This window comes from Podarcis erhardii (assembly GCF_964252035.2).
Source record: "Podarcis erhardii genome assembly, chromosome: 2".
In the NCBI taxonomy this organism is placed as follows: Eukaryota; Metazoa; Chordata; class Lepidosauria; order Squamata; family Lacertidae; genus Podarcis; species Podarcis erhardii.
In genome coordinates this window covers 69,200,222-69,219,624 of record NC_138498.1, presented here as the reverse complement: position 1 = coordinate 69,219,624, position 19,403 = coordinate 69,200,222, and the positions used below count along the sequence as shown (strand labels likewise).

The 19,403-nt window shown below is 46.2% G+C and overlaps 2 protein-coding genes across 4 annotated transcripts in view; both read left to right on the top strand.

The window, feature by feature from the left end:
- The window catches only part of KIAA1191, a 263,656-nt gene that overhangs the window by 126,387 nt on the left and 117,866 nt on the right, over positions 1-19,403 (top strand). The window lies entirely within an intron of this gene.
- RNF44 (ring finger protein 44) overlaps positions 1,577-19,403 on the top strand; it is a 57,350-nt gene continuing 39,523 nt past the window's right edge. For 2 of the 3 annotated variants that reach the window (XR_014153439.1, XM_081850241.1), the window contains exon 1: positions 1,577-2,505. The gene's annotated coding sequence lies outside the window, so the exon portion shown is untranslated. Of the gene's footprint in view, positions 2,506-18,641; positions 18,999-19,403 lie in introns of those variants that run through there. The other variant, XM_081850242.1, reaches the window with a different exon arrangement.

Here is a 19,403-nt window from a genome sequence, read left to right as displayed (position 1 = left end):
CATACATACATACATACATACCTTTGCTACATTTAGATACAAGCCTTCAGTCAGTTCCCAGAGCAATTTACAAAAAGAGTAAAATAACAATAAAACCAGTATTAAAATCACTCAGGATCAATCAATTCATGTCAAATGTTTGATTTGGCATGCCTCTCTGCAATTGCATCAAATTGTCTTTCAGCAATGAATGAATGACACACACGAACAGCAGGTGTGTCTTGGATAGTTAAGATGTTTGTGATTTTTGTGGGACCACTGCTGTTGTCCGATGTACATTATTTGGTTTGCTTTGAACTGTTTCATTGTATTTTAAGGTGATATGGTAGTAACACACCCTGTGATCTTATGCTGAAGGGTAGGTAAGAAATATTTAAAGTAGTTATTAAATAAATGTATTCTCAAAAGTAAATACCATCTATTTAAGTGGGGCTTGCTTCCACATTAATTAAAGTAGTACTGTTTAGGAATGTAACTCTTTAGGTATTTGTAACTCTTTAACTCAATGTAACTTTCCAGAACCAGCCTGTATTATTTTTACCTGGTGCTACTCTGTTGTGACACAAGATATCTGATATGACAGACCACACTGGCCCCGTTATTCACACCTTGACCAATGAGAGCCTCTGATCTCATCTTGTTCTGATCTTCCTAGTAGGCTCACGCCTGATCAAAGCAACCTCTGCTTGGGGAAGGACAACTGCTGCAATGTCCCCACATGGGCACATGGTGGCAGTGGATAGCATGTGCGCTGGGCAGCTCATTGTATTGGGCAAACCGCTCAGAGTGGCTTCTTTGAGGCATCAGCTGTATCTTTATCCTTGTCAGAAAGCACATGGCTTCTAACTCAAAGGGGGAATATATAATATTAATATTAATAACCCCACAGTAAACAATCTCTATCTATTGTTGTATGAATTTATTCATATGACTTTTTAACACTCCGGGATAGTTGCGCCAGTAGAACATGAGACTCTTAATCTCAGGGTTGCGGGTTCAAGCTCCACTTGTGATCTCTTCCAACTCTACAATTCTATGATCCTATGGCAATCTCCCTCAACAAAGGTGGCCCAAACATGCAGCTGAAATGTTTAAAAAGGCTAGAGACAGCCACTAGGGCATGCAATCAGGGTTTCACCATGAGATACTTGCAAACATAGTTCTCCCCCTCCCCACCATTGCCCTAACTGAGGGGGACAAACATCTACCTCATGCTTAGTAGCAGGCCACTTAATCACATTGTATATAAAGAGAGAAATTCCCTCTTCAGAAGGCCACCATGCTCAGACTCACAGATGCTTACAACTTGGAAGGACCTAAAACCAAAGTCTAATGAGGTGAAATCCTCATTTGGGCAGCTTCTTTCGAAAACAGACAAAAGGGAATGTTGTGGACGCACATTCACACATCACATAGCCCTCTATGTATTGAAGAGAAAGGAATCTTATTCCATTCGCTTATTTGGAGGTTCCAATGTGGAAACGGGGGGGGGGAGGGGACAGAAGTCACCCCCACAGCTGAAGTCACCATGTCCCAAAGGCCTGGAATTGGGCGGGGGGGTGCGTTCCCCTCAGAGGTTTTTCACCATTAGCCAGGAGGAACCCCTTGAATTCTGCCCCGCTGAGGGCAGCGCAGCCAACTTTTCAATGTACTTCTCTCCACCCCCACCCCCGGCTTTTTTGTGCCTTTAATACCTGGCGCACCAGCAAGCCGGCGGTGGTGTGTTTTTAATGGCTGCATTTAAGCCCGATAAATGGCTGCTGGGACCGCTCCCCTTAAACGCCTAGGCGGGACAGCCCGTCCTAGAAGAACCCTTAAACGGAGAGGCGAGGGCTGTGGCGCCTTTCTCAGGCCCATTTCTCCGAGAGCAATTGCACGAGCCTGCCCGCGAGAGAGCAGAGCGAAGCCGCCTTGAAAGGCGCTCTCTCCCGCCCGCCCGCCGGCGCTTTCGAGACTTCTCCTGCTCTGCACGGCCGTCTCCTTTTCCGGCGCGTTCCACAGCATTCCCGCCGGTGCCCAGCGAGCAATCCCTCCGCTCCCGCAGATCGAGAGGCGCGTGCTTTTGGCGCATTACGGGCGCAGCCGTCGGAAGCCCTCCGGAGGCGCCGAGGGACCGAGGCTTTTAGGAGCAATACGGTCTTCTACCCGAGCTTCTCTCTCTCCCTTGCCCGTAGGTGCAGATGGAGACCGCTGCGGACGAGCCCACTTCCTCGGGAGGGGGAGGCTGCTGCTGCTGCTGCTGCCCTTGCTGCCGCTTCTCCTCCTCCTCCTCCTCCTCTTCGACGAGCTGAGCACAGCGGCCGGTTCCATCGGGGGAGCTGTCGGGGGGGGGGAAGGGGCTGGGAAGCCGAGGCGCGCGGTGGCGAGCAGGAGGCGGATCCGAGAGGACGGGCCCGAGCCGGGACCTCCGAGGAGGAGGACTGAGCCCGCGGGGCTCCCAGCGCCCGGCTATGCGAGGTGGCTGAGTCGGCGGCGGCGGCGGAGAGGAGGCTCGGGTGCCGTCAGGTAAGCGGGCGGTCAAGCGGGGCGGGCGCTCTGCACCTGCAAGGCCGGCGGTGATTCGCGGGCTTCTTTCGCAATCCTCGCCGGGAGAGGCAGGCGGCTGGCCGGGGATGAGGCAGCTGGGAGGCGGAGGCTGCGGGAGGAAGCGGAGGTAACTGCAGGAGCCGCTTGCACCGGGGAGCGGCGGAATGGACGGAGCCGGTGTGTGCGTGTGAACGCTCTCTCTCTCTCTCTCTCTCTCTCTCCTTGTAACCGGGGGTGTGGAAGCGGGAGAGCCGAGCCGTAGGCAGAACCGGATCGGGAGCCGCGGGCGCTCTTACCCCGGAGATCGGGGCCTGAAGGGCGGGTCCCGCTTGCAGGGGTGATGTAGGGAGCAGTGCCTTTCCGCGGGGGCTTGTTGGGAGGCGAGGAGAGGAGGGCGTTCTCCCATTCCCGGGGCGGCTTGCCTCTGGCGCTTGAGTATTGTGCAGCGTAGGCTGCTAGGGAGCCGGAGCGGCAGCGGGCTCCTTTGTTCTGGGGGGACGGATCGGGACATACGGCGAGAGAATTATGGGGCTGTGTCGTCGTCTTCCCTCTCCACCTCCACCCCCCTCCGAACGCATGCATTGGCCGATTACTTAAGATCCCTGGAGATGTCCTTTGCAGATTCCCTGGCTGCAGGAGAGGCTGTTGCTTGTTGCAGCGTCTAGGCCGGGGGAGCAGCGGGAACGTCGTGGCTGCCTAGCGGAAGGGCTGTTGTGTTTAGGGAGGGCGTAGGGACCGCCTGGAGTGGCGCTGGGGCCTGGAGTGGCGGCGGGGACCTGCCTTGGTCATTTGGGCGACGGAGGAGGGGCGATTAGTCGCGCCTGGATATGGTGTCGGGCGACCCAGTAATGTCAAGCGCACTCAAGGGGCCTGTTGTGTTGGGCGTGGCATGGACCGCCACTGTGAAATTCCCACCACCACCCACTTTACCGATTTAACGCAATGCATTGCCTGGCTCTTGGCTGCAGATCTCATTGGGATCACTTAGAAGGCTTTTCAGTAAGTGTGAACTCTTGGCGTGACTACTGGGGTTGGGCAGGGGGTGGGGATCGGTGCCAGTAAAGTTTTTGTACACCACCACCCTGTATGTGTGTGTGGTAGATTGTAAAACACCGCAGAAAAGGACTCCCTTACAGACACGTCTTTCATTTATTTATACACTGTTAGAGTGACTTATGAGGTCAGGGCTGTGCGCATTTGGTACCTTTGTCTATGTTAACACTAATGAACTGATGCAATGAAGTCTCTTCTGGACTTTGAGAAACGTTTAGCTCTGCCTCCCCACCCCCTTTTCCTCTTGGATTTGCAAACGTGCAAATGCTTTTGCCTTCCTTCTGTACTGCATCATATAGACGTAGCTTTTCTTCTTAACGTGAAGGCACAAGTTAACAGAACCTCATATTCTACTCTTCTGGCAAAGAGCGAGAGCTGTTGCATGATGGGATTTGTAGTTCGAGGTGGTTGCTGTTGTATTTTATAGATTCCTGGTTGGCAACTGTTGTTGTTTTTTAATGGGGGCCATATTTTCAACTGAGCAAGGGCTGAAGGGTCAGCAACATTGGCCTTGCTCACTGATTCACTAGCATACCAGGTGCTGGGCTCTTTAACCCTCTCTTTCTCCCAGTGAAAGCAGCAGTAATGGCTTTGGCAAAGTCCTATCCTTAAATAAGTATCTCAGCTCTTCACTCCTATACTGAAGCCAAGGTAACAGGAAAATGGTACAGAGCAGCTCAGGTGCATAATCAGGAGGCTGTACCAAAATCTCTCATTCGATGTTCTTCTTGTTATTATTTTTCGAATATGTATAGCACTGCTCTCTGTGGGTTTTTTTTTTAAAAAAAACTGTGCATGCATGCCCCCCCCCAAAAAAGGAGCAGAATGTGACTAGTAATTGCAGTTTTCCCCCACGAATAAATCACCAAGGAGTTGGTTGGCACAGAATCATACGTTGCAATTACAAAGACGGTATCATTGCTGTGTTTTAGGAAAGAGGATCCCCCTTGTGCTTACCCACTTCCAATTCTGTACTTTGTCCCCCCCCCAACCTCATATGGTGACCTGTGTCAGGCTTTGAGAAAATATGGAAGAGATAAAAATGGGAATAGTAGAACTGTGTAAGTTTTGATATGACATAAGAAGACTAGTGGTAAGATACTAATGGAGGACTGGGCATCTTAGAATTGGGTGGCTAATCTGTGCCCCTCCAGATTTTGTTGGATTACAGCTCCCACCAGTCCAGCCATCAGGGACCAATGATCAGGAAACTGTAGTCCAGCAACATCTGGAGGGCTGCAGGTTCCCCATCCCTGTACTAGATAGAAAGTTGAGCATGCTGAGGAAAAACCAAAGGCATACTGGTTGAAATTCCCCTTGTGACAGTAAAGTGGTTTGTTCAATATTTCTCTGTTTTTCGGTTGTGCATCATTTGGCAGCAGTGAGGCCTTGCCATATTTTACGAGAATTTGCAGAGGAGTAGCTGGGTTAATCCATTGCAGCAAAATGAACAGAGACTCCCGAGGCATCATAAAGACTAACAAACTTATTGTGACACAAGTCTTTTGTGGGTCAGAGCTCACTTTGTCACTGAGATATATGAAGTGGAGTAGGACTAAGTGAGCACATTGGTAAACCTACAAAAGAGAAGTAAATTGGTTTTGATCTGTGCTTTCCCCCCCAAAATGTTAAGGATTGGCTTTTGCTGTGTGCATCTCCTCACATGCTTACCTTTAGTTTGGTAGTGTCTTAACCCGTTGTGGCACCTTTGTTGGGCAATGTCTTCTGTAGGGATGGGGAATGTCTGGCTTATTAATGGCTGTGCTTTTGACATTAGTGAAAACCAGCCTTTTCTATCAAGACTTTTGGGGGGTTTGGCAAATTGGGTTTGTGGGCCATTGTGATGGTTGTTGAGTGCTTTCATTGTTTTATGTTTGCTAGCCATTCTGGTTGTTGCTGCGTGTTCGCTTTGTTTAGAAAAAGAGGCGGGATATATAAACTTTTAAATAAATAAAACAAGCTAAACAGCAAAATACTGCTATGAAGTTGGCATAGTACTATGCAAAACATGCCACAACAACAATAATATTTTTTTCCAGAGAATGTTTGCCTGACTGGGTCTCATCCTGAGTTAGTATCAGTTGTTGCACTTCTAAAGGGAAAAAATAATAATCATATCTCTTTTGTTAGATTTTACTCTTTAATGATTGTGGTTTGACATGGTAGCATGTTATCAACAGTTCTAAGAATTTTGGCTAGGAAGTGATCTGTAAATAAGATTCTTTTGATGCTTGAAAAAATATTATTTTGAAAAAAAATTCTTTTAAAAATAAGCAACTCTTAGATGAAATGACTGCATAGAGGGCAGCTCTGAATCACATGTATTAAAAAAATCCAGCCTTGAAAACTAGCTGTGTGATAGCGAGGTCTTGACATAATAATGACTTTGGTCTTACTTGCACATACAAAAGGCCAAGTCTATATTTTGGGGCTTGCTTGATTTTGTAAATTTCCTAAATGACCACACACAGTGCAGAAGGTAGGCCAGCAAACAGACTTTCCACACAAACTGTTCTAGATTTAGCTAAGTGCATTGCAAGAAGTTTTGTCAGCATCAAGAAAATGTCAAATGCCTACACTCAGTCCTTTCCTCCCCCTCTTATCCACCCTGTGATACTAAAGATACAGATAATAAGAAAGTGCTAAAAGGTTTCCTATCTTGAGCCTGTTGTTGTTTGTTTAGATCAAGAATGGGGCTTGTAACTCCCACCATCCCTGATTATATAGGTCATGCTGCCTGAGGCTGAGGCGAGGGGTAGTTTAACAATACCTGGTTTATTTTAGCAAGTCCTATATCATAACTCTTCAGGGATATACATGATGTAGAATCTGTTGTTTGAAGTACTAATTCTACATTTATTTCAGTGAAAATACATGAGCAGTTAAGTTATGGCCTGGAACGTGGAGCAGGAGTTGCTTGCTGTATCTGTTGACATCTGTTGATTGATGGCCTTTCCATCTCTACCATAGAGTAGCTCATATTTTGTACCTGTCTGTATGGCATTCTACCTCCCTCCCACAACAACAACCATGTTCTGAATTCTTTCCCACTCACAACATACCAGGCTAAGGTAACGCCCACAAAGTATAGGGACGTTACCTGAGGAATTCATCCCCTGCTAAGGCTAGCCCTATTGCTCTATTGCATAACATAGTGAGAATCTGTTGCCCCATGGCAACTTGGCAATTGCCTTTGCTCAACAGAGATGCTGTTTTTTCCTGACTAGCAATCAAGTGACATGAGAGCAATGTGCTGCCACTGTTCATTGTCATGGGGTGATAAACCAGACAGTTACCCCCATGCCGTGGAGCAAATGATTGGCCATGGCCCTAGATCCATCCCAGAAAGTACTGACCGTTGGCAAGCAATACCTTCATGGCTCTCTAGGTGGAGATGAGGAATAGATTTGTGCTTTGCTCTCAAGTACCTTAGTGCAAATGTGCTTTACACTACTGTAACAGAGCACTTAGGAAGAAATGTTTTGTCATCTGACCCCACTGCCAGTCAAGCAAAATAGGGAAAGCAGCTGCAGTTCTGCACTTTTTGACAGCTCTACTCAGAGGGTGAGTGTTCTGGGTTCTGGTGACTTTGTAGTGCTATGTGGGTAATTAGGCACATCACAATTAAAATAATAAGCCTGGGTTCATAGCAGAAGCTAAAATACAAATAGCGCAAACTGCCTGTCCCTGAGCTTTATTATATGTCATCATTGGCCGCTTGATTTCAGGATGCCGCCCATCAAAGTCGGAATCTGGACCTTCTGTTATGGTTTGCTCCTGGTTTTTAGCTTAAAAAGTAATTCTTATTTTTCCTGTCTCCTTAAAAAGAAAACTTTATGCATTGAATGAAGTGGATTGCAGCCCACAAAGGTTTATACGACAATAAAGTTGTTGGTCTTTAAAAGTGTAACAGGCCTCTTTGTTTCTTGTGTGTATATGTGTTTACTGGTCTTCCGAAGTTGTGGAAAGCCTTAAGGAAGCCTTTGTTGGAAGAAACAGATATGAAGTTCAGTTTTGCCGGAGAGGTTGTGGAATGGACAGGGGAAATCCAGACATGATTTATAATAACAGTGGGGCAACTGCTGGCACGGTAACTGAATGGGGAACAATTTGCTTCAGCCTGTTTCAAGATAGTAGGTTACTTAGTTCCCAGGAGACACCTGATAGAATTGCCTGCAATTCTCATCTCTGTTGCCAGTCCTGATGGGAGAGGCAGTGAATGGAAAGAGCTGTGAGAACTTTACTGCGCAGCCTAACAGGAGACCTCTTGGAGGAAATGCCAAACAGAACTGAGCCTCCTGTTGCACCAGCTTGATAGGGATATTTCAGAAATGCTCCTTCTTAACAGCACAGCTGTGGCTTTTGTTGTTTTCATGATAGACTGCATCCTTTCAGTGTTGGCAGCCATATGGGCCCCATGTATCTCAGCCTCTACCCACAATGCGGGCTGTGGAGAGTGCTTAGTGGTTATTGCACAGGGATGGTCAACCTTTGATTCTCCTGAGGTTGTTGGACTCCAGTTCCATAATCCTTGACCACTGGCCATTCGGGCTGAGGCTGATGGGAGTCTAACAATCTCTGGAGGGACCATAGCTTCTTCATCCTCTTCTGTCCCGAGAGAGACCACGTCTCTTCTGAACTTTGTCATGAACAACAAATGTGGCACAATGCTGATATGGAAAGAAGCTAGCACACTTGTCATGTCAGCGCTGTGCAAGGCATTCAATATTTCAGATAGTCTGTGCAAATGCACTCTGTGTTTTCTCAGGGCCTGCCTGTCTAGAAGGCTGGTTTGAACTGGCAGGTGAGTGTGCATTCATCTTGAGTTTCTCCCCTTCCTTTGGCATGTGCCAGTACAGCATGTACACATCACATCCTGTACAGGATGTGCACCCAGTCCCCATGGGCCTAGCTCTCCTAAGCCTTATTTGCATGCCCACAGCAATGCTGTGTCAGTGAGTTTAAGTGCCAGGAAAACTGTCCCCTACGCTGCACTCCCTTCTTCCCCTCCCATCCTCCCATCTAGTGCTAGTTGCTGTGTACCATGATGTCAACTTCATTGTCCCTTCTTTCCCAATAGTCAGGCACAGTTTGTTCCTTAGCTGCATTGGCTGTGCCCCTCCAGGTTTGGCTTTCCAGCAGTTTGGGAGCATGTGAAGGTAGCCAACAATAGCCTTTGTGCTCTGGCCTTATTTAAATTACCTGGGCGAAGGTGTGGTATATGCACTTGTCAAAGGAAAGTGCTTTCTTGAGGGCTAATAATACAAGTGTTTGGAGAAGCCCCTTGCTGCTAGGTGTCTTGACTACAAAGGATGTGGGAGGAAGAGCCTTAATATATTACACTATTAGGCAGATCAGTCTTTTCCCACCAGGTGCTCTTTAGTTTTGGACTACAAGTCTCATCAGCCTCAGTCACCTGTGACCAGTGGTCCAGGATTATGGGAGTTGTAGTACAAAATATCTGGAGGGCACCAGGTCTGGGAAGGCTGGTTAAACTTAATTTATTTGCTACATTTGTATCCCACTGTTCCTATGAGAAGAGCAGAGTAGTATTGTAGCCTCTGAGCAACTGTATTGATAGTCCATGTTGGCGTTGGGTTGCAGATGGCCTGGCTATGCCGTATTTTTTGCTCTATAAGACTCACTTTTTCCCTCCTAAAAAGTAAGGGGAAATGTGTGTGCATCTTATGGAGTGAATGCAGGCTGCACAGCTATCCCAGAAGCCAGAACAACAAAAGGGATCGCTGCTTTGCTGCGCAGCGATCCCTCTTGTTGTTCTGGCTTTTGAGATTCAGAATATTTTTTTTCTTGTTTTCCTCCTCCAAAAACTGGGTGCGTCTTATAGTCTGATGTGTCTTATAGAGTGAAAAATACAGTAACTTATACATGGGATGGGGCTTGGAGGGGAGCGAGCCTTTGGCTCTTATACCCACCCCACTGTGCACAAACCTTGCCATATGAACTTTAGTTCATGTGAGCAGACCATACTCATATGATCCCTCTGGCCACCTACAGAAAAGTGATGGGGTGTGGCAGATTTAGAGTTCACATTTAAATATTCCAGATGCAATTGGAGGAAGTGTCTGGTTCACCCTCATGCACCATTCCATGTATAGCTTATGACCCCATTTGTCATTCATCAATTACAGCATTTGCCAACCTGGTGCTCTCCAAATGTTTTGGAATCCCAACTTGCTTCAGCCCCAGCCAGCATGGCTGTAGTCCATAACATCTGGCGGGCATTAGGCTGTCAGTGGCTGATCTGGGGAGGGGGTTACGTGTTCCCTACTTGTTAGAGCACAACTTGCTTTAGCCGAGGAGGAATGCTGGAGATGGTGGTGGTGGAGCTTGTTGCTTTGGTATTCCCCACCCCTTTAATGCTGAAGTCTGATAAAAAGATAAATGGCACAGTCTCCCCTTTCATTGGGCACTAAATCTGGCTTGTAAAAAACGGCGGTAGAAGTGACGCTCCCTTCAGCAACTGCTGCTGAACGACATGGTTTATGGCTCCCATTTTCAGGCAACGTGTAATAACAAACAAGAGCAGGGGAGGGGGGGAGGAGGAGGAGGAGGAGGAGGATCTGAGGCTTGTGCAAGGGCAATGCTTGCTCCTTGAGGCTGCCTTGTTCCCTTTGCCTGTGACAGATGCTGCCCCACTGCAGGGAATTGATTGGGCAGTAAAGCCCAAAGCCTTGCTAACGAGAGAGGGGGGTGCAGTGCAGGATGAGACGGTGGATTTCTTGGTATTAAGTGGAAGGGAGTTTTTAAGAGAGATTCGATTAGCCCCGTTTTATGAACCCGTTGGAAGAGCGATGAGTGTGGGATGGTTAAAGAAGCCTAGAAACGTGGATGGTTGCTGTTGAGATATGCTGGCTACCGTGAGCCCATGTGCTTGGCAAATAACACCAGCAGATGCCACCCTGTTTGCACTGGGCCTTGACTAATGAAAGGCAGTTTTCTGATTTCCTTAGTTATTCTGACACATCCCACTGCTTTGCTGGAATAAGAACTACTTGGCATAGGCAGGATCCTCTATTAAACTAGTGAACTGCAAGAGTTCCAGGATAAATGTTTACACTTTTCTCCTTTTTAAATGTGAAGGCTGTGTGCACTTAAAAAAATAATAATTATGTGGCAAGGTTTCCCAGCTTTCATGTAGAAAAAGCCCAAACCCTGCAACCTGCATAAGGAAAATAATATTGAGCGCATTTACATTATATTTTGTTTAATTTGTCCCATTTCTCCTGTTCATGGGAAACTGAAGAGGCATGCAAAAATGTCAAGTTAGAACTTACCCAAACCTCCAGGAGAATGCTTTGAAGCTGCCCAATGCTTATGGGACCCCCTCCCCTCACTTCCTTATTTGTAATTGTCATCTGTAGTCATCACACAATTAATGCAAGTTGTGCAAGAACATTTTTGATTGGAGCAAATCACTGTCCGTCTTTAAGAGCTTAGTCTCCCAGTCATGGGGATACATGATAATAGGATTCAGGGGCATATAAACTTTCCTTGCTTGTTACATTTACTGATTAAGATGTGTTTTGAACAGGGAACTAGCAATCAACTTCTCAGTTCTTACGCTAGGTTTTCCCACCTCCTTTTCAAATCTATCCTTGCCGTCCCCAACGTTTGTCTTTTGACTTACCTATTTTTTAAAAAGCTGGAATTTTGTGCTCTGTATCACATAGGTTTCCCTGTGCCTGCACAGAATTTATGCAGCCCAACTTGGGGTACCTCTTCTGTATTCCTTTAAGGACTCTGCTTGCCACAAAGCATCTAGGTTATCTATTGGAAGGTCCTTCTGATGTAAAACCCGAGAATTGGCTGTCCTTTTATAGTCCCCACACTATGTAGTGACTTGCTAAGTCTTCAAGCATTTCCGAGCACAATTCAAAGACCTTTAAAGCCCTAAACGGCCTTGGTCCAGTATACCTGAAGGAGCGTCTCCACCCCCATTGTTCTACCCGGACACTGAGGTTCAGCGCAGAGGGCCTTCTGGCACTTCCCTTACTGCCAGAAGCCAAGTTACAGGGAACCAGGCAGAGGGCCTTCTTGGTAGTGGAATGCCCTCCCACCAGATGTCAAAGAGAACAACAACTACCAGACTTTTAGAAGACATCTGAAGGCAGCCCTGTTTAGGGAAGCTTTTAATGTTTGATGGATTACTGTCTTTTAATATTTTGTTGGAAGCTGCCCAGAGTGCCTGGGGAAGCCCAGCCAGATGGGTGGGGTATAAATAATAAATTATTATTATTATTTATTTATTTGTTTGTTTATTATCAAGCAATAAATGCATTGGATAAATTTTGACTTGCATGGCACATAGGAACAGGAGGAGGAGACCTCCATGTTTGAGGGCAAAAACAAAGATAATTTCCCACCACCCTCATTTAATTAGGACCAATAACATATTTTTTACCATGGAGAGGTTCTGGTATAAATTGTTTTTTGCTGAAGTAAGGGAGAGATTGGGCTGAACATTTCCTCTGTCAACTCAGAGCTTAAATACAAACCCTGTTAGATCAGAGAATTCTTAAGAAATGCTGATGGAATCCAAACAGTCTAATGCTTTTGCTGAACTGGCCTTATACCTGGGTCATGGGAAGTGGCAAATGTCTGCAGCAGCAGATGGTCTCCTAAGGAGGTTGTGTTCAGGGAAAGTAGGAACCGAGTGACTTCCACGGACCGGATTTAGAAGGCGATTGGGCTAGATCCAGCCCCCGGGCCTTAGTTTGCCTATCCATGATCTTACCTATGAAGTAAGCCAACGTCAATCCATAGTTTAAGAAGCAGGCTTTTTCCAACTAACAGCAGTTAAGATCGAGCATAGTTCAAGATTTGGACAGAAATCCAAACTCTGGTTTGAAACAGGCTTCTGAACCCTTTGTGACCCTACTGAAGGAAAAGAGAGTTTTAATGTTACATCATGGTTTAGTGCCAAGCCTGAACTAGGCTATATTCATAGTTGAGCCCATTTTATGTGGAATGTGGCCACTTGTTTCCTTGTTATCAGTGTATGTTCTAGAAGAACATTTCTAAAAATAAAACAAAGCAAATCTGTGGGAACTCTCCTCACAAGCCATTCACTGTTGTGGTTATCAAAACATATCAAACAAATGGAAATACTTTCTACAAAACCAACAAACCACATGAGTGGTGTTGGAGATGAAATGCTCATGATATTAATTAGCTATTATAACCAGGAACTTACTGCATTAATTTTTTTGTTTAAGTATCTCCGTGCATCTTCTTGTGTGTAGGATGCAAGCCACTTTCCTTAGCCAAGGCTTGCATTAGTAAGATATGGGCAGTAAGGCTGGCCTTTTTCACCCAGCTGCTCCCAAGTATTAATACAACGATGTGAAACAGTTTAAATTCTTATGAAAAGTGCTATATACATTTTAAGTAGTAGTGGTTGTCTTCTTCCAAAACTCACAAAGTAGAAGGGTACATGCTGTCTACATGTTCTAGTGAAATTAGGTTTTTCTTAAGAGGCTGACAGAAGCTGACATCTAATATGTTCCTAAGTCTTCTTTCACTTCCTCTTCTCCAAATCATGCAAAGTAATACATTAATCGCCCTTTTTAAAAGTATATCTTGCATTTTTAGTTATCTTTCCTGTTGGGAAACAACTGCGGCTTCTATGTTTTTATGAATTTTTGAAGTCACCCAATTGCATAACATTTAAATAACTCCCTCCCCTAACAGATCTTGCCTATTCATCCAATAGGGAATGCAGCAAGGATAAAAATAGTGATTGTGGGAGCTCTCTCTTTCTCTCCATATTTCTGAATGGTCATGGGGGGAAATTTGCTCATATTGTATGGCAGTTTTAAGGGGGGCAACACCCCTTTTGGAGATTCCTGGTTGACTTCAGTGCACACAATGGAAGTAGAGAATGCAGGATATATGCTTCAGATTCTGCTTCAACCCTGCTTGCAACACTGTTGTATTTCTCACAGAGGTGCTAGACCTGTCTGGTATGTACCATTTCAGACTTCTAGTTGTGAGCTGCCTAGATGAGAGAGACATTTTCCCGATACCAAATTTTCTATATGCAGGGAGCTTCCCAGCCCCTTATAGCCAATTTACCCATGTAAGCTCCAACCTGCTGTCTGAAGCTGACCACCTCTGTAACAACTAGGTGTAGGTTTCTTAGATTTGACTTCCCTTCTTGTTTTGCTAAGAAGAATCTTTTTTGGTTGAACAAAATGAACGTCTTAGTTGCTAAGACACCTCAACGCCACATTTGTTTTCTCAAAGGCAAAAAACTCCCCCTTTCCTCCTATTTTACAGATTCTGATGAGCAGCATTGCTCCTGCAACAAAGAGAGAATTCATATGGATGTGTGTCTAGCTTATTCTAAAGGCAGGCATGGGGAAGCTCAGGCGCAGGGATTGAATGTGGCCCTCCAGGGATCTCTCTCTGCCCCCCACCCCACCCCACCCCACCCCCTTCTCCAGCCCTGCTCTATATCCTTCTTGAATGCTTTTGCCTGGTTGGAATGTGTCCTTGAACTCTTGATCCCTCTTGCTTGCCTGAATGAAAGACTGAAGTATGTGTAGAGACTTCTGGTTCTTGTGTGGCTGCAGTGTTGCCTACTGTACAAAGGCACTGCATCCACTGCTCTGTCTGCTGTTGTCCCTGGTCTTATCCATGCAAGAGAATACATCCGTTGAGCTGAATATGGTCCCCCAGCCCTGTTCAGAGTGGCAGCCTTTAACAACCAACACTGTCGCTGCCCTTTGGTAATTGTGACATAGACTTAGCCTTGCTTTGAAAAAATGAGGAGGTGGTGGCATAGACTCTGGCTCCTGGGCAGCAGAAGGGGATTAGTGAGGGCAAGCTTAAATTGTTTACAGCCTGCTGTTTGAATAGTGGGAGGTTGCTAGACCATCTGAGCTAGAAGCAGCAGTGCTGGTGGCTGCCTGACACAGCTGGAGTCAGCCCAAGACATTTGGATACCTGAGGCAGAAAATCCCAAATGGCATGCCTCATGGTGATAAAAATGCAGTAAATTAAGAGCTGTAGCCAACCAAGTTCCATTTGCAGGATGTCCTTGTGTGAATGGGACAGTTTTGTTGGCTGCGAACCAGAGAAATTGACCATTTGCTGCTCCCCCTTTTGTTATAACTCCCAAATATTCTGCCTGAGTTGGGCTGTCTCACCCTGGCTAATGGTGGCTATGGTCCTTACCGCAGGCTTTCTTTTCACCCCTCTCCCCCACATTCCCCCAGTAAATTTGGGGATAAAAGTGGGGAGGGTTCCCAGACAGGCAAGAAACGATGTACACATGAATGGCCCAAGGCATATTTTACCAGATCATACTTGTTTATTTGAAAATGCTAAAAGGACACTGAAAACTCCTCTACGCTTATAAATCTTGCTGCATACCAGCATTCACATTTAATTAAGAGGAAATTAATGAGGGGGAAATTACCACAAACTCTGAAACACATCCATGACCTCTTGTCGTCTGGCTTCTTCCTTCTTGGGCCCCTTCGCACAGTTACATAAAAAGATGTGGTAGGGTTAGGAACTTTTCAAAAACGAGTTCAAACTGCCACTTGTTAAGTAAGTCAGAATGCTCTATTGCTGGGTGGAAAATTTTGAGGGCCAAGCTAGGCATTACACTAGATATGTGGCTGCATTTAATGTGCCTGGTTTTTGTCCTTTTAATATTAGGTAAGTGGCTCTGATCAGAGCTGGAAGACTGTGAGGTACAAGGAGGAGAGCTAAACACTTCCTCCCCCAGGGCTGAGACACTGAAGCTACTCTTGGCCCCAGGGTGTAAGCTTTTTCATGGGTAGCTTCCTCACTGTATAATGAGATGAGTTTCAGTGGCACCTGATGGGGGGAGAGTTAAAGACTTTCCCATCCTTGCATTGCAGTCCCAGTCCTGATGGACATCCCCACCCTGTGACCGCTCTACAAATAATTAAAGGCAGACCTACACACATTTAACATTGTGACTGGTTTGTCTGTGAGATGCACCATTATAAACAAGCCATAGAGGTAACTTGGCAGAAGTACTCAATGCTGACCAGTGTGACTTCCAAAATACATGCAAGGATTTTGTGTGTGTGTTTGTGTGTGTGTGTGTGTGTGTGTGTGTGTGAGAGAGAGAGAGAGAGAGAGAGAGAGAGAGGGAGGGGGGGAAATGCAGGTCTATTGTGTGTCTAGTATAATATAATAGGTTTTTGTTCAGAGTACACCCATTAAAATGAATGAACATGAATAAGTTAAGTTCATTAATTTCAATAGCTCTACTCCAAGTAAAACATAGTGGAATAGCACCCAATGTATCACAGTTACGTTTTATCCTGGCACTAACCATATTATACCAACATACAGCTTTTTAAAAGCCGTTTTACCCTGAGCACTTTATAATTTCTTATGTTCTCATATTAACATCTTTGCTTAATGCAAAACATGGTTTTCCATCTTCTGACCATAGGAAAGTATATAATACATAAAACACATCACTTATTTTTGTTCTTGATTTGGGGGACCCTTACAACAGCAACAAGCTTTCTGCTGTACAAAGTTTTTCAATATATAATTATGTAGGATTTCTCACTGCAGAAAATTTGCACCATTAGATTGGCTTGCAAAGTGAGATCATACCATATTGATTGATGTTTCGTAAGCTGTTTGGCTTGTTCTTAAAAGTAACCAGTAGGGACTAGGCTTGCAATGCTGTGCATAGTTTCTTAGTGTTCAGTCTCCTTGAACACCTTAGTAAATACTGTATTCAAGTTGTCCCAGATTGTGATGAATAATGCTAGTGTCAAGAATGCAAGCATCCTGTCTTGGAGCTGCTTTGTACCATGTGGCAGCAAATGTGTATTTGCTACCCTGTACGTGCATGCCATGCAGATACAGCGGTACCTCGGGTTACAAACACTCGGGATACACACTTTGGGTTACAGACTCTGCTAACCCAGAAGTAGTACCTCGGTATAAGAACTTTGCCCCAGGATGAGAACAGAAATCTTGCAGCAGCGACAGTGGGAGGCCCCATTAGCTAAAGTGGTACCTCAGGTTAAGAACGGTTTCAGGTTAAGAACGGACCTCCGGAACGAATTAAGTACGTAACCAGAGGTACCACTGTATGTATATTGTCACATATTTGCATTACATTTCTAGAAGTTCCATTGGTTGCCCCCCCCCCCCCCCCCCGTTTAAAGTAATCTAATGCTGTTTTGCCACCCTTCACCAACCTTTTCAACTTTTCTCCTGCCTCATATATGCTAGTTTTACTGCCCTAGAGAAGTGGCTGTAATACTAAGAGCAAATGAAAAGGACTGTCAAGTCACCCTTGTAAATCTGATTTCTCAAATAAGAGGGCTTAAAAAACCACACCCTCTGCTCAAATTTTATTAAGCCAAATCCCATGTGTTTACTGAAAAATAAGCGAAGTTAGTGAGCTTACTCTCAAGTATGCAAATATGTGTGCTGCCTACCAAGTATACTTGCAAAGTGGTTGCTTTCCTTTCAGCAGCAAATAAAATCTGGGGTGCTCCTTTCTACTATTTCTCATGCAAAAGAGAAGCATCCTGCTGGGGTGCTTGTATGCAACAATCACTGAGTGATATCTAAGTAGTACTCATCAATCAGGGGACCTACTCTTATGTGTAACAACTGCTGGATGTCACCCACTGTGTAGTGTACTCATGTAGTGTATCAGCACTGTCAAGGTGATTTTTTTCACCACATATCACATCTCTTTTAACAGCACTGTGCTTATTTTGCATCAACCCTTCTTCTGATTGAAGTACCACTATCAATATTTCTTGCATTTCATCTCCTCCTGACCCCACTGCTTAATTCTTCTTTCCTTACAAGCATGTGGGCATATATCTGCAACTGAGGATTACACTTTATGCATAATATGTCAATTTCAGCTCACAAATCGTTATGCCATGATATTTTCTTAGAAGTCTTTATGGAGCCATAAAAATATTTGCTACTTTTGCTGCAGCAAACTAACATGACTACCCCTCTGAGAATTGTTTCAACTCTAATGCTGGAGTGCACCCTCTTGTCCCCAGACATGTATTGTGTTGTTGTGTTTTGGGGCTGGCTCAGCCCATTAGGTATGAGCGATTGGGGGTTGGGGACAAAGCCCAAAGGGTACCAACCAAGCCTAGGTAAGAATGGGTTCTTGCTGCTAACAAAAAAAGTACTTGGGAAATAATGCTTTCTGGCCTGCAAGGATAACTAGCATCTTTATGTGTATCGTGTGCATGCACACGAAAGCTCATACCAAGAACTGACTTAGTTGGTCTTTAAGGTGCTACTGGAAGGAATTTGTTTTGTTTTGACTATGGCAGACCAACACGGCTACCTATCTGTAACTAGCATCTTTATTGCGAGGGAGGCTTACTACACTTGCTCAGAGGAACATTATATCAGAAAGCAATCTGATGGCTGCATGCACTGTTTATGCAACTGATCCTTCCTGGTTATCCTCCTCTTTCTGAGACTACCCGAGTTTGTAACATCTTACCTTGTTGCTGCTGTTGCTTTTTTGCTTCAAGGAAGACGAGGTAGCAGAGTGCCAATGCAATGATTCCCTAGGAGTTGCGATCTTTAGAGCTTGCTGCTCTAGTGCGTGGTTGATAGTGAGCACTGTGCCTCTTATGGAAGTACAACAGTCTTGTGGCATCTTTGAAGATTAGGAAATTTATCATGGGGTAAACTTTTGTGGGCCACAGTTCCTCGCCATATTACCAAAGTCCATCCTTGTCCCACCACCTTTCCTTTCTTTATTATAAAGTTGCACCGTGAATTTCCTTGCTCTGCTCTCCCTGGCCCCCGCCCCCACCTTGGGCACACCGTATCCCAAACGTGTTCCAGGCTCCGTCCCCAGTTGCCATGGCTCCATCCTAACACCTCCTCTTCAAGCTGCAAGTCCCGCTGCTGCCGCGTGCAGCTGATTCCGGCGACAGCAGCGCGGCTGCGCAAAGACGGCCTGTGGCTGGGGAGGGAGGCGCGGCGGCGCGCCTGGTCACGTGTCCATAACCCGGGCCCGCGCTCCCGCCCTCGGCTTGCTGGAGGCCGGCGCGCGTGCGCGCTCTTCTTCCCTCTCTCTTCTTTCCCAGCTCCGAATGTTGTGAATAAAATGCGCCGTTTGTTACACCCTGGCGGCGCGGGCGGTTCTTAAAGGGCCAGAGACCCTGGGGCCAGGGGCACCCTCTTTCTACCTCGCCCGGCTCAGCTGGGAGCTCAGGGAGGGTTGCAGCTCGCCCCGAGCGTAGAAGAAAACAAAAGAAGCGACCGGAAACAGCCGCGGCGGCGGGGGAGGGGGCGCGGGCCCAGAGCCCAGAGCAGGCGCCCACGAACAGACAAAAAAGAAGAAGGGGGGGGGTGTGATTTAGGTGCATTTGCACCCCGAGCAGCCAACGGAGCAGGTAGGTCCCGGGGACGGAGGGGTGTGATTGCATGCGTTCAGCCGCAAGCTGGCGATGCATGGGGTGGGAGGAGAGAAAGAGAAGGGGGTGGTGGTCGTGCAGCTTGGACAGTTGAGCTGCAAAGCTTCGGGGGATCAAGTCCTCTTAAGCCACACTAAATAAATAAAAAGCCAGTCCGGGTGCTGCTCGGCAATTCCGGGGGGTGGGGAGGCACGGGTGGGCCCCTATTGCAAACTGCGGCTTCCCTCCAACACCAACACAGCCCGGGGCATTTCCTCGCCTTTGATGGTGTGTTGCACCTGCAGCGACGGGTGTGTGTGTGCAACTAAGGTCGTCCTCTCCTCTTCCTTGCAGAAGGTGAGCGGCACCTTCCTTGTTCCTCATAGCGAAATAGCCCCTAAGCCC